General features: G+C 39.5%; 1 long non-coding RNA gene across 1 annotated transcript; it reads right to left on the bottom strand.

Annotated features, from left to right (window-relative positions):
* Positions 1-1122: 1122 nt before the first annotated feature.
* On the bottom strand, positions 1123-14314 carry LOC136179780 (uncharacterized). Its single transcript, XR_010666745.1, has 2 exons — positions 10852-14314; positions 1123-5286 (listed from the first exon to the last, which is right to left on the bottom strand). It is a non-coding gene; the product is annotated as an uncharacterized lncRNA (long non-coding RNA).
* Positions 14315-16195: the final 1881 nt, after the last annotated feature.

Below are 16195 nucleotides of genomic sequence, written 5' to 3'. Positions count from 1 at the left end.
AGTGAAAAACAAGTGGAAGTTCCTACCCTCCTATGAAGGCCCCTTCTTTGTTGTAGGTCAACTGGACTACTTAATCTACGGCATCAAAAAGAGCTCAAGGTCGAAGGCCTAGATGGTCCATCATGACAAGCTCAAGCCTTACCATTCCAGGACTCTGCTTGACAACAGCTGGATTTTTAGAGACTCAGATGTGTCGGCATCCGTAGAGACACAGACGGGGCTGCGTCTGACACAGACTTTGGTCCCTTCAACCGGTGGGATTCCTCATCAGACACCGAGGACCCTGGGTGAGACTGACGTCAGACCTCCCACTGGTGGGCCAGCCAGCCGTCCTACAGGTACCTCCACACCTCCCCAGAGACCAAGGAGGGTGCGCAAAGCACCTGATTTATTTGGAGACTGGGTGCATGACTAAGCACCAGCAAAGAGTGTTCTTAACCTGAGTCATGGTGTGGGCGGATCACCACCCATATAAAAAATTATAATAATAATAAAAAAAGAAACAAGAAGAATGTTCATCACTGTTTTTGATATTTTTAATGCTGCAATATTGAAACCTTAATACAGGTAATTTTGACTTAAATGGCCTTAATACCTCTTTTAAGCTGACACCTAGATTTGAATACATTACAAGTACACTTAAGGATAGAGTTTGATTTCTATTGCTACATAAATACCCAGGCCTTTGTATGTTGCTCAGTAAGCCGGATTTGTGATAAGATGCCCCAAGAATTGTGTGTGAATGTACTAACTGCTTCTTTTCAGTATTTGAATGCATATATTTGTTATGAACATTTTTCTATATGCACAGGACTGAAAGTGTGTAGTGGTTTAATTGTATGGACTCTTCATGGACATTGCTCTGCATATTTCCACTATATGACAAATTATTAGTAGTAGTCTGTGACGGTGGGATGAGCTTAAACAGGGAATGTGTTGAAGTTGGATGTCCTAATTTTCAGTATTGGTGTTTGTTATGTGCTGGAGTGATATTAAGGTTTTAATTATTAGGGGGGGAATCTCCGGTAATGTTTGAGAGTAGTCCTTTTTTTTCAGGTAGTGATGTGGATTTCCTTGTTGTTGATATGTTTGATGATGAAGAAATTCGCCGTTGAGACTGACTTGCTTTCAAAGAGTATAATTTTATTTAAGCAAGAAACAGAGTCACTGGTCACGTCTGACCAGGAGGATCAAGAAGCCAATAATGATCTCTCCCGAACATACAGAGACAATCGCCTATATGCATCTAAACATCTGCTTTTCATCATGGGTCATAAAAAACATCATGTAACACATCCATATTTGGCAATACTCCTACACAACACCTCAATGTAAACATTCAACTTGAGGGGACTCCTAAATCTCCTTCAGATACAAACTCTCTCCAGATGTACACGTTATAAACTTAAAGGAGCAGTATATTATCTCTGTCCTAGTTACGTCAGACACTTCATAGTCCCCCCTAGCGAGACTATAGTCTCGCAAACGAGGAAAAATTATACAATTATGATGTTAATTAGCCTCATAAGAATCACTTCTGTCCATGCTTAACCTTAGCAATATAGTAAAATTTTTATTTGTGGAGTGTGAGAGCGAAAAACCCATCAGGCAGCTATCTTTCTTTATTATCCATCAAACAATCTAGACAGGAAAACTCTCTCACGGTCCCTCTGCCCCAGGCAACCACCTATAGTACTCCAAACCAATTAAAAAGAAAAGGGTTATGAAAATTTTATAGGAAGATATATAAATGCATACATTTAAAACCTCAGAAATAAAATCTAAAAATTGTCCAAAGTCAGGCTGGTCGACCCATCGCACCTTCCAATGGACCTTTCCCTACCTAACACCACTTTCCCTAAGGATCGATAAAGAAAGAAAACACCTGAGGTCCCAATATATGCATATTATACAGTTCCAGAAAAATATGTCTTGCTAAAAATATCTACTATAAAGTAAAACGTGCATAATATTTATCAATATTACAAGTTACATTGTAATAAAGAAAATCCAATACTATAAAAACATACATATATATCAAACTGTTGCTTTTTAGCAGCATCAGCTTCTACTGTAATAAACCTTCAATGATTTTTCAATCAAAACCCCTCATCATGATGTCTTCATTCAGGTTTCCGTTGTCCATTTCCATCCTCCATTTTCTTAAGTTTGGTTGTTTCAAGTCCATTAAGCTGGAAGGATCTCTGGACAATCAGCCACCCTCACATTGGTCTCCCAAATATCATCCTGGGAAGAAAAATCAACAACCAGTATCTTTGTACATACAAAAACATCAAAAATATAAATTTTTGTATCATACTTTCACATTATTCCACTACATGATTAACATATACATGATTAATATGCATGATTAACATATTCAATTCCCCCCTTTTATCAATTCACTTCCAGTTCAAAATAATAGTGAGTCAATGATGAATTCAGATATTCAAAAATGGATATTTCTCTCCAATCTCTATGACCTCCTCATCTTCACTTAGGTCATTACCACTCAGTAGCGGCATCTGAATGTTTTCTCCTGGCATCACAACTCCTACCCATCTCAATATCGTAGCCTTAGCAAAGGTCAACAACAGCGTACAAAAACAAAACATCACACACAGTGATAGAAGGGTAGCCACCAAAATCTGAACCACTATAGCTCCTACTGGTCCTAATTGGTCTTGTAACCAGGCATTCGCAAACCATCCCGCTCTTTCTGATGGACCAAATGAATCCCTAATTAGTTTCAAAGCATCTATGACACTAGTCATATTGTCAGCGGCATCAGGAATCAAAGTGTAACAGGCGTCTCCAGTTAGATTCAAAGCTACACAGAGGCCACCTTGTTTGGCCAAAATGTAATCAAGAGCCATGTCATGTTTCAGCAACGTCAATCAATGACTCCTCTGAGTATTTGACAAATATTCAAAACCTTTTATGGTCTCATTTGCAAAACCTTGCAGGGTATATGTAATATTATCAATATGATCAGCTAAGTATGTAACACCATATCATGGAAACAATCCTATACCCCATTTCTCTCCCAAACTTATCCTCCAATGATAAGACTCCAAGTTGTGAAATTGTGCCAAATCTCTTTTCTTTCTACTGCCAGAGATTGTCGTAGAGTTATCCTCATCAGACCCTTGTCCCTTCTGAATAACAAAAACATCATACGGAAGTTTCAACTGTGCCATATAACAACATCCAACCCAACCATAAGGTAAAAATAAGTATGCCTTATCACCACAAATCCACCAGATATCTTTAAATGTTCCTATGGTAAAATTACCCAGTAAAGTTTGATTCTTTACACTTAAAGTTTTACTCAGTCGGCGATGTGGTGCATGAAAGGTCACTGTATACGTGTCATCAATAGCCCTTTGATCACGTCGTCCAAATTGCATCACATAGTTATCACATTCTGATATTCCCATAAACATACCATCTCCACCATGAGTACCATTTGAACAAAAACAAGATTTAACCTTCACAGGTGTCACTTCCATAGGATCAGGGACTGCTGACGTAATATCTTCATACTGATGAAGGAGATTTATATATGATAAGTTCTTCAACCAAGCACGAAGACGTTGAGGTGTAAATAGATGCACCGACAAGGCCATCCAATGATCACTTGGTGCTTGTTGCTTAAATACCAACCACGATAGCGCATAATTTTGACATTCAGAAGTTAAAGGTTCTGGTACCGTCTCTAGAATTGAAGGCCATGTGCCTGGTGCTGGAACTCTCACGACACACGGACCATTCAAATTACTAGCCAATCTAACAGAGTGAGTCAACTGTTGGTACCACATATTTCTACTTGCCCACGGGTCTGCAATTTGCAACACCGAGGAATCAAACCTATAAGCTTTCCATTGGGTTTCACCCTTCTCTAATGCATGAAGATGTTTAGTCATGCCTTCTGATGTCCCGTCAGCATCTACAAAATCATCAATCAGATTCGACATAGTCATCTGAATTGTTTCAGCTGCCTTAACTAATGTAGATGTAGCAACAGATGTCAACATCATACCTACAGACTTTGTAGACACCGAAGAACTCATCATTGTTTTGTTGATAGTAGATCCCATCTTTACAACCTCACTTGTAAAATTACTAGGAGTAACAGAAGTAGAAATTGTCATCATCGCTGTTGTAACATCCTTTTTTACCAAAGTCGCAGCTAGAGTAGTAACCAAAGTTGATACGTTAATACTACTAGTTATTCTCTGAGCTACAGTAGTAGACGTCATCTGTTCATCAGTCACCCATTGAGTGACTAGTTGCTTTTGAACCTCTTTAGCCACCGTAATTACTTCAATAGGATCTAGGCCTTCTACCACAAGCATTATCTTACGAGTTCTATACCCTTTTACCCAATAATTGTGATATGGTACAAATTTAAACTCTGGATCCAAATAAGTGCATGTATATTCTCCCTGATCTTCCCCTGTTACATTGATTAGGACAAGTGTACAGTCGTCTACAACCCTAAACAACCTTATGTGATTATACAAAATATACTTTCTTTGATCATGAGGCACACTATTAACGTCAGGTCCTGTTAGCACTATTTCTTCACCACGAGCATTTTTCCAATTAGGGGGATTATTACCCCATTATTTTCCTTTGTACACTGACATGGGAGCTGAACTGACTTTCCCAAAGTCACTTCTACTCTAGTCCTCGTAACGTTTTGGTCTAACCTTTCTTCGGGTTGGCCTTGGACTCCTTGGTCCAACTGGGTCTGTGGACTTTCCTGTAGAGGCATCACAGCCCTCTGGAGTCTTTGACGACTCATGCTCTCGGGAAATAGACTATGTTGTTTCTGGGACATGTTGTAAATCAATGTCACCAAATCGTCTTTCTTGCTCATGGACTGACAAGTCATCCCTGACATCATCAAAAGTGTAATCAAAATCATCATGCATAGCCCCAACATGGTCAATCCCTTCTTCCGGATCTTGACCTTGGGGGTCTGCATGAACCTCTGCTGCTTCTGCAGCTTCTGTTGGCTCTCTTGCGCTTTCAACATCTCGGTTCTGTGATCGTGGAACCTCTTCTGTTGGCGCTTTAACACAATGTGATAAATGATACCAGGTAGGGGACCCTTTAACCTGGACTGCAGTTCCCGTACTGCGGACAACTTCAAATGGTCCTTCGTGGCGTTCGTTAAACCACTTCCTCCTAAACACCTTCACGAACACCTTGTCTCCAGGTTGCACTGCATTCGTCTTTTGCTCATCGAGTCTCTCTTGCACCTCCTCTCGTTTTTGCCTGTCAGAGACATATGTGTATATTCTCTTGTGTAAAGCAGCCATGTAATTAACATACACTCGCATTTCATCTTCTAAAAGAGCTAAACTTGGACCCTTGCCACTTGTGCGCAAACAAGGCATCCGTCTGCCCATTGCCAACTCATGGGGTGTCATGCGCAAATCACGGAGTCCACTTGAACGACACACCATTAACGCCAGCGGAAGCACTTCCACCCAATTCAAACCTGTGTGTTGGCAGATTTTAACAATGCGGTTTTTTAACACACCATTCATTTTTTCACAAGCACCTTGGCTTTGCGGATGATAAACAGCTCCTAGACGTTGTTTAATTCCCAATTTTTGCAGAATTAGTCTTACTGTTTTATCCACAAACTCTTTCCCATTATCTGAGGATATGCGGTCTGGGAGTCCCCACCTGCTTATGACCTCACAACACAAAAACTTGGCAACAGACTGAACATCTTTCTGCTTGGTTGGACAGGCCTCGGGCCACCTTGAAAATCTGTCCACAACGACTAGCATGTATCTTTTACCTCCTACCGGTCTTATCATGTCAACAAAATCCACAACTAACTCACGCATAGGACCTGTTAGTGTCCTAACATTGTTTTTTTAGACAAATAGTACACCTGCTTATGACATAATCATGGGTTATGTACATTTCTTGTATAAGTCTATTTTTTAATTGCATAGTTTAAGCTTGTTTCATCTTGGGGGATTCTTTTAAATCTTTTTTCGGGTTAATATATATGTATGAGAGAGGGGGTCGGTTTTGTGGTTAATTTGTAACAAATGTTTCATGTCATGTACGTCTTTGTAACCTGCTACTGGATGCTTTGAATTTCCTTCGGGATCAATAAAGTATCTATCTATCTATCTATCTGCTCAAGCAATATAGTAACCAAAAACCATATTCTTTCGTAATCTTTCTCCTAACTCCCCCCTTGCACATGGGCTAAACCATGTGCTTCCTGAATCATCAGACCTAGCAGGTCTAACAATTTCCTTATCTGAGCATTCACTTATCTCTCTACTTCCTATCTGTGGTTGGTCAAAAACTGACTGTGGAAAAGGTGCAGTGGGGATCATGGATAACAGCTGAGGTAGCTGAAACTAGATCTAGTTATGCTGCGGTTGTGGTGGTAATTGAGTTGGTTGGGACTGGCTTTGCATAACCACAGCTTGTTTATTCTCTTTCTTATTGTCCACCAGCTGTAGTTGGTTAAGTTTTCTAAGAGTCTCCTGTTCCTGTTTCTTCTTATGAGGCGGGGGCTTCTTTGCTGATGCGGTATGTGAAAAGGGTGTGTTAACCTTCTCCATTAACTTTCCTGCGTCCAGGTGAGATTGCAATGGAGTTGAGCATTCCCGGTTTCTTTGATCATAGCCCTCAAAGGCCCTGTTAGAGTGGCATAGTCCTCCACCCCTGCTGAAGAATATCCCGCAATTCCAAGAAATGTCATCATCTCTCTGACTGTTCTGGGCTTCGGCGCCTTTCGAATGGCTTCCAAATGGTTGTCAGAGATGCCTCTGTGTCCCTGAGTTATTGTTTGACCCAGATACACCACCTTCTCCTGACAGAATTGCAACTTCTTCCGAGAAGCCTTGTGTCCTTTTTCTGCCAATAACTGCAACAATTTAATTGAGTCCTTGTGGCACGTTTCCTTATCTGGTGAACAGATGACAATGTCACCTACATACTGAATAACAGTACTTTTCAAAATCTGATTTAACCCTGCCAAATCATCCTTCAACACTTCATTGAAAATATGAGGGCTATGTTTGAATCCTTGAGGGAGCCTCTTTTTTCGTTTGCAGCTTCTAACAGTTTCTGTCCTTCATTTTCAAACAACTGCAGAACGCCAAGCTCGGTTTGTCTTTTCTCCATACGCCTTTTTCCCTTTTTCCCCTTCTTCTGCTTTACCTTGTATGTAGACACAAGTACCTGTATTGTTTTGATCACATCCAGGTTCAAAGTCCCTTCCACTGGCCAAGGCTGGTCAATGTCAGGCCAACGCTTACTCCATTTTTCTGATATTTTTGGAATATTTTTAACAAGAGGATTAGTCTTCTGTACTACATCAACAGGAGTGATTGCTTTTGTAATTTTGGTGTCCATCTTTGACATTACAATGACCCTCTTAGTTCCTTGTATTGTAAGTCAAACTGAAATTAGTCAAACTATTTAGAAAGTACTGTTACCACACTTGAAAGTGAATGAATTTGCCAACCCCAAAGGAGACCAAAGCCTTCTTACTATGAAAGCAAAAGCACTTGTTTATCACCTAATGCATCTAATCACACTTATTTATCTTAAAATTATGGAAATAATGTCAATGTTCCATCTCAAAATAGCCCAGGTCAAGCTAGACCATACTCAGACAATGAAACCAGCATTCACAGCACTCAACCGCATTTGAATCAAATCAACTTTTCCATAAATGATCAATCAAATCAAAAATACTCCATTGTTGACCAAATGCTTCAATTAGTCAGTCTGTTGTCAAGACTTCCTCCTATATAATTGTAATGTGATACATGGAAGAAACAATGTAAGCCTATATGTGAAAACAGACTAAGCATGTATCAAAGATGTTGACTATAAAAAAATGTGTATACACAGATAGAAAAATTCAGGTGTTTGTTGAAAGAGTTTGTGGATAAAACCGCACTGGCCTTGATCAAGCTGGATTCAGGATCCCTACGTGCTGTCATCCGCAAGCTTCCAGTGCTTGCGAAGTACCCGCCAGGTCTCTCCTCATCTGCCCTTTTGGACTGATCCAGTTCAGACACAATCCATCTGTCTGTCTTCCCTTTAGCTCTCACACAGCATAGTAGAGAGAAACAGAGAAAACAGAAAGAAAACAAAACAAAAGTTTAATCACTCTGAATTCATATAGACAATGCAATATCAATTCAGTAAAATATGCACACATAACTGTCATTTTTATCTGTTGCAAAAGCTGTCTCCCTGCCTGGGGTGTGTGTGTTTTTTATTTTTATTTTTTTTCCTTCCCTCTGTGTCCCACAGAGAGAAGAAGGAGAGAGGAGGAGTAAGCTAATTGGCTTTCTATGTGAGGCAACGCCTCTTGGACCCGCCTCCTAATTTTAGCAAGGGCTTCCAGTCTAACCTGGCTGTCAAAGGGTTAACATCGTCTCCAAACCCTATGGTCCAAACCTAGTGCATTTAATGCACAGACAGGCGCATCTCACCCGTGGGTGTTGTGGGTGCTGTGACACCCACACTTTCACTGAAATGTATTTTCATCCCCCACACTTTTTACTAGTGGAGTCATTGAAGAAAACTTATTGGTCAAGTAAGATTTATTAAGTGACAACTAAGCCAATCATAGCTATTTGATTACAGTTGAAGCACGGTAAAGTTACATTTGCATTTAATCCTCCTGTCACTCATCACTGAGTCAGAGCTCAGAGCTAACACATGGAAACATGCTACATGTAGCATCCTTCTGAAAGAGAGTAATTCACCCAAACAGATGTTTTTAAGATAAATCCATCTCACAAAACAACGTAAGTGTAACATTTTCTCCTCTTGGTTGTTATTTTAGCTGTATTTATTTACTCCCGTAACTTTACGATGTAGCGAAAGTCCCCTTTGCAGTTTTTCAAAATAAAAGCACATTTTATGTGAAGACCGGAAATAAAGAGACTGAGGCGTAAGGCAATAAGAAAAGCAAAATAATGGCATCACAAAGAACCGTTCTGAATCTGGTTTCTAGAGCTAACTGGGTTACTCACAATGGATGTTCATAAAGTTAGTGTCTAATTATCTTTTGTAACTTTGTCTTGTTATATGATGTTTCAGCTAAACTTAGTTATTGGACATTAAATGAAACAGAATGTGTTGATTCCCTAGAGGGTGGTAATATACTAGTATTAGAACACACACACTTTTAAGATCACTGCTCCACCCCTGTGCACAGAGTCTACGCACACACAGAAATCAGCACAGTATCCTCCCAATCAACAGCCAAATACAAAATGTATTCTCTAATAGTCAAAACCAACTTCTCCACCTATTTTAAACAAAACTATATGTTCTTTTGAACAGACAAAATTCGCAGCATAATGTGGTCACACACATACGCACAAACAGACAGAAAGAGAAGAAAAGTTCACACTCCACTCAGCCGGCAGTTTGAACTTTATCAGACGTTTTTTCTTTCTCTATTCCTACTCCCTAAATATGTACAGACTATTCTAGCTGGTCTCTCCACTTTTGTTAGAAAATAGATACTTTATGTACTTATGTATAAACGTCCTTTATTAGGCTCATGTGTATTTATATCAGATTAAACAAAAGTCCTCTGAGGGGCTCATATTTTATCAAATCGAATATATAAACGTCCCCTGAAACAAAGGGCTCATAGGTTTTTAACATTGATGAAGATCAGATTAAGTAAAAGTCCTCTAAAACAAAGGCTCATATTTTTTATCAAATCGGATATATAAACGTTCCCTTAGACAAAGGGCTCATAGGTTGTTGTTTTTTTTTGTTGTTGTTTTTTTAACACTGATGAAGCAAAAATGTCCCCTCTTATGAGTTACTAAATCGCCTTTTAACCAATCACCTGCTATATATGCCTATTTAATAATACACCTATTCTATTTATCAATCACACATATACAAGAACATTTCCGGATCATTTAAACAGCAACAGAAACATTACTCAAGCCTTTTACACATATTCACATTCCAGCGCACAAACAAAACATAGACACAAACCTCCCAAACACATCTAAATCACAGCGCAAGACACAGACAGAGACCGTCCAGCAGCCTTCACATAAACGGAGACACATCTCAAGAACAGTCGCGCCTCAGCGAGCGCACACACATCTCAGTTCAAATTTTTTAAATCGACTCATTTATAATTTTCCTCTATCAAAAAATGTTTTAATTTGGCCAAACTTTTAACAAATTGTCTTTTAACAAATTACTTCACACTGCATGCTTCAATGCACACTTTTTCCTTTACTCAGCGCTTATTTTTCCACTTTTCTCAAAACTCTTATCTTTATTCCTTATCTTCACTTTTCATCTTTTTACTTCTCATCTTTACACTTCTCATCTTTATTTCTTCTCTTTTATTTACCTACATTATACGTTTATAATTTATCCAAATACCCTGGCCAGGGATCCCCTTTGTTTTATTTTTACTCAATTTGACTACTTCTTAAAGCCAACTTTCACTTCAGTGTCTAATTTACACTTATGACTCTAATGACTTACTGTTAAGAGGATACGGGCCCTGTCCTTGTTAAACTTGCATGGTTATTTAGCTAACTGGTCTCGTTACTCGTTGCGCTTATCCTATAACATTACCTTTCAACTTTTTATCTCTCATTCTCTTATTTATCTCTTCTTTATTTTATTCCCCTTTATTTATATACTTTTTAACTCAATAAACCCCAATTTAGACAGAGAATTACTCCAACATCAACATATCATTGCACTTCAGTTCTTTGACAGTGCGGCCAAAATTGCAGATAGACGACAGAAACAGCTCCGCAATATGTGCAGAAAAAAGAAAGAAACACTTACGAAGTGATGGAAATAATGAACAAGCTGTGGTCCACTGCAGAAGGCCCCAACTGATCCTGTTCCGTGACGCCAAAATTGATGTGGATTTCCTTGTTGATATGTTTGATGATGAAGAAATTCGCCGTTGAGACTGACTTGCTTTCAAAGAGTATAATTTTATTTAAGCAAGAAACAGAGTCACTGGTCACGTCTGACCAGGAGGATCAAGAAGCCAATAATGATCTCTCCCGAACATACAGAGACAATCGCCTATATGCATCTAAACATCTGCTTTTCGTCATGGGTCATAAAAAACATCATGTAACACATCCATATTTGGCAATACTCCTACACAACACCTCAATGTAAACATTCAACTTGAGGGGACTCCTAAATCTCCTTCAGATACAAACTCTCTCCAGATGTACACGTTATAAACTTAAAGGAGCAGTATATTATCTCTGTCCTAGTTACGTCAGACACTTCAGTAGTCTTTTCATCATTATTTTGATTGGGTAGTCTTGTTCAAAAAACACTCTTTTTCCGTTGTAGTGAATCTCTCTGTTTTTCCAAGCGGTACAAGCTCCTTCGTTTTACAATCCAGAAAATAAATGAAGATCGACCTTGGGTTTTGATCCAAGAGACCAATGGCAGCGTTGTATGTTGAGAGTGGCATCGGGGAGATATAGTTCACAATAAAATCCTGGATGTTTTCACTCTCTGCCCCTTCAGCAATTCCGTGGATTCGTATGTTGTTTCTTCGTGGACGCGCTTCCAGATCCATCAACTTGGCTTGAATTTCTTTGTGAAATTCTAAAGTGTGAACAAGCAGGTTTCGGTGTTCCCCTCTTCCACATCTGCTAGTTTCTGCTCCATCTGCCCGACTCGGTCCGTTATTTATTTTAAATCAGCCCCAACTTAATGTTCAACTTTTGGTTACCTTCCCCTTTAAAGTCAGCTAGTTCGCTCTTCAATTGTCCAATAGTGTCAGTTAATTATTTTTTTCACATCCGAGCGAAACGCCTGTATTTCGGCAATGATGTTAGCAGTATAGCCTCCATAGCCTCGTGTCCAAATTGGCCGCTTGTGCTAAAAAAGTTATCACTTTTTTCTAGGTTGTATAACTTAAGCCATCTGACACAACTGCCCTCAACACTCCAACATATAGGGGTAATACACCCTCACATTCTTACATGCACAACCCTGCATAACTGTATCATTATATAACATTATAGTAGGATGGCATTAGTATCTACTCACTATTACCAATAGGTTTTTTAAAGAAAAATTACATAAAAAAGGTTACTTTAGTAGAGTTGTCCTAACAGGGCTGCTTTATAACACACTGGTGAGACCAGCTAACCTTCCACATGTTCCACGCTATGTGGCTCAACAACCGTTTTAAGGCTTTTTTGTCCTCAAATCTGTGAGTGGAGCCGTCCCTTAAAGTCAGTCTCAGTACCGCTGGATAAAAAAGGCCAAACTTCACCCCAGGCAGGCACGCAGGTGACGCTTCACTTCCCCGAAACCAGCCAGCTTCTTGGCATTTAATTTTTAAGAGGAAGCATATATAATGTAAAGAGAATCGGTCTAAGCACTGAACCTTGTGGCACTCCATGGCTAACCTTGGTTGCATAGAGGACTTATCATTAACATGTACAAACTGACGTTCATCTGATAAATAGGATTTAAACCAACTTAAAGGATTCCCTTTAATTCCAATTAATTGTCCTAATTTCTGTAAAGGCCCTGACACACCAAGGAGATCGTCGGTCGTCGCCCTAGTTTTTGTGTAGGGCCCGGCTCCATCGCTACCTGTCGGCCCCCGTTTCCACATGTTGAATCAACATCAGTGAGAGGAATCTCTCTGACTGGCTGTTCGGAGGTTTAATTTATCTTCAGCTCTCGACACAGCTTCGGGAAAGCCCCTTGAGCATGCCGCTGTAGTATCCATGCTTTCACCCAGTCTCAGTGCTATGATGGACTCTAAATGCTGACTGAAAGTCCTGAAATAAACTGTTGTCATGGAGAAAGTCACATAACTGATTAGCTACCAGTTTCTCCAGGATAAAAGGAAGGTTAGATAAAGGTCTATAGTTGGCAAGAGTTCCTGATTTTCTTCAAATTCAAACGTCTTTATTGACATCAAAGTGTGGCCAAAGCATCAAATTCGATTTCTCTACTCATCAGTACAAAATAATGTATTGCATTAAACACATTAAGATTAAATTCATATTCATACTTTCAATTTCTCCTAGGTGTACTATTTTTGTGTCTCCATAATTAACTTCTTAATGTCTTGTGCGGTATCTTCTCACTTTGATTACTTTAAGAGAACAGAAGACTAAAATGAATTGGGCAACAGCAATCATACATAAATACCATAGACTGTAAATATATATATATAAACTGAAGGTCCAAAGTGTTAGAACATGCCCATTCTTCCAGTGTTATTGAAATTGGAGCACTTCAAGTCCAGTGATGAGCTGAAATTGAACAAAGGTAAGAGGCACTTCATTATAATGGAGGTGAGAGCAACAGGTCGACAGTGGTTGAGTTCAGTGGGCCAGGGTTTTTTAGGTACCGGAATTATTGTTGCAGTTTTCCAGAGGGTGGGTATGGTGGCAGTCCGGTAGGATTCACAGAAGAGTGAGAAGAGTACTGGTGAGAGTTTGTGGGCACAGGCCTTCAGCACCCTTGCTGGGAAGCCGTCAGTCCCCGGAGCCCTGCCCACCTTGCATCGGCTGAGCTGGCGCTGTACATCCTCTACCGTGAAGGGGGCTCTTCACCATGCTTCAGCTGTAAAGTCCAGGGTATCAAAACGGGCATAAAAAGTGTTGAGTTGTTTTGCAAAGGAGGCTGGGTCAGTTATTGTACCTACTTTGGTTCTGGATTAACACCCGGTCAGAGTTTTGACTTTCTGAAATGCCTGCTTGGTGTTCACGTTGGCAAATTTCAACCTCCAGTTTGTCTTTGAATTTCAATTTTGCCTTGAAAACCGTTTTCCAGTTTTAGGCGTTCCCAGTCCTTGAGCTTAAAGGCCTTGCTCTTTTCCTTTAGACTCTGTCTTAGTTGGGGAGTTATCCATGGTTTGGAGTTGGGATACTTTTTTATTGTTTTTACAGGAATGCTGCTGTGAATGCAGAAATGTATGTAATCCGTGATGACAGAGACCCTGTCATTCAAGTTTCCATCGAAAATGTCCCAGTTAGTGCATGCCAGGGAGCCCTGGAGGTGAGTAATGGCGTCCTCTGACCATTTTGGGGCGCTGTAGCGTTGTGGCTTGTGACATTTCAGTTCCTGCCTGTAGAGCGGAAGTAAACAGATAATGTTATGATCTGCAAGTCCGAGCGGTGGATATGAACGGGCACGGAGAGCATTGGTAATGTTACCATAACATAAATCCAACATGTTTGCTTTTCTGGTGGCAATGTCCACATACTGTTGGAATGATGTCCAGTCGGCATGTGTTAAAGTCCCCGACAATAAACAGCGGCACTCCGGGGTACTTTGCCATCATAACATTAGCGTCCTCAGCTACCAGCTCCGCTGCTATCTTGACGTTAGCACTGGGGGCTACATAAACACAACTGAACACAAGCGTTGGAAATTCCCGGGGGAGATAGTAGGGACGTAGTGACAGGGTCAGCATCAGCATCTCTACGTCGGGCATACACACCTTACGGTGCACCTTGATGTTGTTACACCACCTGTCATTGATGTACATATAGACGATGTGCTAAATTGATGCGTTAGGCTCCGGCATTCGGAAGCCCTGCGTATCTGCTGCGGTGGGCTCTGGACTGCGGGAGCTGATTGTACATATTATTGTTATTATAGACTGTACATATTACGTTCCCCTGCCTGGGAGCTGGAGTAGTTTAAATATAGGTCAAATAATGCACCTATAATCTGAAAATTAAAACGTGTTTCTTTTACTGTATTTTCATTTTAAAATTAGCTTTTTCATTTGAATTATGATACAAATTTAGCGGGGCATTTTTTTAAAATGATAAAGCAAATGTAATTTTCTTAATTTTAATTTAGTCAAAGAATGTGCACTTTTGAAGTTGAAAACTAAAATTAAAATTAGACAAATGAATCATCATTTTATTCTTGAGTCAAATAATACACTCATATTCTGAAAATTAAAAAGCATTTCTTTAATGCATTTGAATTTTCAAATTAGCTTTATCATTTGAATTTTGATCACTAATCGCTTCCATAGACAAATAGTTGGAGAAACTGATCCACAAAAGCGGATATGTTGAAAAAAAAACATAATGACTGCAACAACGGGCCGACCGTATTTTTTATGGATTTTGGGAAGAATATATACAAGACCTGCTATGACAGGCGCTTCAACTGCTAAGAAGTTGTGTTCTTGTTTTGGGATTTATCCCATTTCTAGGAGGGATCCGATTTATAACGCGCACTTTGAAATCTTGTGTAGGGTTATAATTTGCAGGATTTAGCACAAAAAAGAACAAGCGTGGCCAGAAGTCAGACACCGAAACAACATTAAAACATCTGGTTTATTTTCATCATAAAACACTCCGTTTTAACGGTTCAGAAAAATTACTGTTAAAGTGTTTGTTTATGTGATTATAAGGTTTTTGTGCCTTTAATGGAGAGACAGGACAGTGGATAGAGATGGAAATCAGGGAGAGAGAGTAGTGAATGTCATGCAGGAAAGGAACCACAGGTGGGATTTGAACCTGGGCCGCCCGCTTGGAGAAGCAATGCCTCCATACATGGGGCGCGTGCACAAACCACTGCCCCACCAGCTCATCCCTTTTTGACCATGAAAAAGAAAAACGCCTTGTATTTCAATTTTAATTTTTCTATTTTAAAAACGAAAATCAAATAACCACTCGTTTTTTAATACCTGTTTCTGAAAGGAAAATCGAATGACCAAAAGATACACTGACCTACCCGGACCCCAATATTGGTTTGTTTTATGTTTTTTTGATTTAGACAGTAAAATGGTTATATTGTAATTCGTTTGGAAACAAAAGAAATAAGTTTGGTTAATTTGTATAGGATCAAAAATGAATTGCGGATTTCCAAATGATACCTGGACCTATGGCTCAGTCTAACCACTACGCTACTTTTAATCTGATTAATGTGGTAGGCCATTTTCTTATTTTTGTAAATTTTTTGCAATCTCATTGCATGTCATGTAATATGATTAACTATCAGAAGCTCTACTATATAGAATAAATGTTACTTTCCAGCATACTAGTTAGCTTATGTCTTAATGAACTGAACTTATGTTATATACGACCACTTACTTTACAGGATAGAAAGTGTACTAACAGTGTTATAAGATCTCATCATAACTGTACTCCTGTTTGTAAGTATA

The sequence above is a fragment of the Labrus bergylta genome, chromosome 8 (genome assembly GCF_963930695.1).
Source record: "Labrus bergylta chromosome 8, fLabBer1.1, whole genome shotgun sequence".
In the NCBI taxonomy this organism is placed as follows: Eukaryota; Metazoa; Chordata; class Actinopteri; order Labriformes; family Labridae; genus Labrus; species Labrus bergylta.
Note: the sequence above shows the minus strand (reverse complement) of the source record. Positions and strands in the feature narration are given on the sequence as shown.